Source organism: Andrena cerasifolii, unplaced genomic scaffold (assembly GCF_050908995.1).
Source record: "Andrena cerasifolii isolate SP2316 unplaced genomic scaffold, iyAndCera1_principal scaffold0026, whole genome shotgun sequence".
NCBI lineage: Eukaryota > Metazoa > Arthropoda > Insecta > Hymenoptera > Andrenidae > Andrena > Andrena cerasifolii.
This window is the reverse complement of record NW_027484919.1, coordinates 57,501-60,000: the sequence shown is the minus strand read 5'-3', so window position 1 is coordinate 60,000 and position 2,500 is coordinate 57,501. Positions and strand designations below refer to the sequence as shown.

At 57.0% G+C, this 2,500-nt stretch overlaps 1 pseudogene; it reads left to right on the top strand.

The window, feature by feature from the left end:
* The window catches only part of LOC143378044 (large subunit ribosomal RNA), an 8,560-nt pseudogene that overhangs the window by 3,803 nt on the left and 2,257 nt on the right, over positions 1-2,500 (top strand).

Here is a 2,500-nt window from a genome sequence, read left to right as displayed (position 1 = left end):
TCGCGTGGCGGCGTAGGTCAGCCGCCATGGGCGGCGATCTGCGTACGCAACCGAGGACTCACCGTGCTGGAAATCTCGGATCTGTGCACGACGCATTGCGTTTGTGTCCAGGTCTCTATTGACGGCGCGGAAATATACGTGGTGAGCCAATACTTCCCACCATCGGTGGATATTGGAGTTGGACTGGCCCATTTGGACAGGATCGTGACGAGACTGAAGGGGCAAATACTGGTCATTGGGGTGGACGCAAATGCGAAATCGCTCCTCTGGCACAGTGGGAAAACCGACAGTCGCGGCGAGGAGCTGGAGCAGCTCATCGCCCGGCACGATCTGCTAGTTCTGAATGAGCCGGGACAACCCACCACGTTCCAGAACACTCGGGGATCATCGAACATCGACGTCACGCTGGTGAGCTGGGAAGCGATACCGCTCGCGAGTACCTGGAAGGTGCACGAGAGCGGTTCCTCCAGCGACCACAGAATCATCGAAACCAGACTGGACCTTAATAACGGTGGCACTAGAAGGCCGTTCCAGAAACCACGGTATAACACCAGGAATGCCAAATGGGACAAGTTCCAACGAGTCCTAATACACGAGAAGCACTCTCTCTCTGAGGCTCAAATTCTTTGCGCCGAGGACGTTGAGAGTGTGGCCGCACACTTCGAACGAGTATTGACCAGCGCCTGTGACGCTGCGATACCATTAAAGAAATGGCATAACCGGTCCAAACCGTGGTGGACGGACGAACTTACAGGACTTAAGAGAGCGTCCCATCGAGCGCGGCGGAGATTCCAGATGACCAGGGATCCAAACACGAGGGAGATCTACAAAGAAGAATGGAAGACACTCAGGAGAGTCTACAAGAAGAAGGTGGCAAACGTGAAGAACAGCACGTGGCGCCAGTTTGTCACCACAAAGGGGAACAAGGAGCCGTGGGGCGTCGCAACCAAAGCGGCCCTAGGTAAGCTGCGAAGCGAGGAGGCCGTTTCATCTTTGGTGCTTGCAGACGGAGGACAGACGGAGTCTTGGAGGTCCACCGCCGAGGCGCTGCTGGAGGCCCTCGTCCCAGATGACGAGGCGCGCCAGGAAACGCCAGAGCAAATGTGGATCCGCCGCGAGACCGCTGTTCAACCGGACACAGAGACCGCGCTACCGTTCCTGGAGGAGGAACTTTATGCAGCGGTATCGAGGCTCAGGAGAGGCAAATGCCCGGGTCCAGACAGGATCGAAGTCGAGGTAATCCAGCGATCCTGGGGATGCCTCCGGGAGGAGCTCCTCAAACTCTGCAACGGCTGCCTCGACTGGGGAGTATTTCCGACCCGCTGGAAGGTAGGGAATATTATTGCGATCCCCAAAGGACCGGATCGAGATCGCAGCAGCACGAAGTCGTATCGTCCAATCTGCCTGCTGTCAATGGTGGGCAAGTTGCTCGAGAGACTGATGGCTGTGAGACTTGCGCCGCTCCTCCTCGACCATCGACTGTCCTCCGACCGACAATATGGGTTCCGTCCAGGAAGGTCGACGGAGGACGCTATAGTCAAATTTCGCGAAGTGGTCGCGAGTAAGGTCGAGGAGAGGTACGTTCTCGCAATCGCCCTCGACATTTCGGGGGCGTTCGACAACGTATGGTGGCCGAATGTCCTGTACGAGCTGAAGAGGAGGGACTGCCCGCGAAACCTATATGGTCTAGCGGACAGCTACTTCTCCGAAAGGTCTGTGCAGATCATGGGAAAGCAGGAATCAGTGAGTAAATCCGTTACGAAGGGGTGCCCGCAGGGCTCGATACTGGGTCCCAGCTTCTGGAATCTGGTATTCGATGACCTGCTGGCTGTACTGTCTTCCGAAGAGTTAGAATGCGAGCCCATTGCCTACGCCGACGACGTGCTGGTCATCGTTTCTGGGAACTCGCGAGAGGACCTCAGACTGCGGGGCCAGGCCGCGGTTACCGCGGTTTCGGAGTGGTGTGGGAGAAAGAAATTGCAGCTTTCAGCCGAGAAAACCGAGATGCTGTTGGTCAAGGGTGACCTCGACATACGGAGACCGCCGACCATCCGCCTGAACGGTAGAGGTATCAAGATGCAGCCTGTGATCAAGTACCTAGGAGTGCACCTCGAGTCTGGCCTGAAAATGGACACGCACGTGCGGAAGGTCTCCGAGAAGTGCTTGAATTTATTCAACTCTCTCGCGAGGATAGCCAAAGCGAACTGGGGACTGGGCTACGGGGCCCTCTATACACTGTATAGGGGTCTGTACGTGCCCATAACCACGTACGCGGCAGCCGCATGGGGTGACCTGCTGCGGGTCAAATCGAGAGCAGCACTGGTACGGTCGCAGAGATTGGCCCTCCTTCGAGTAACCAAGGCCTACTCGACGACGTCGACGGACGCGCTCCCAATCATCGCGGGCGTGGTGCCGATCGACCTGCTGCTGGAGGAACGCGTCAAAATCTACAGGATCAGGAAAGGACCAAACCCGTCAAAAGAAGAGGAACAACAGGCAC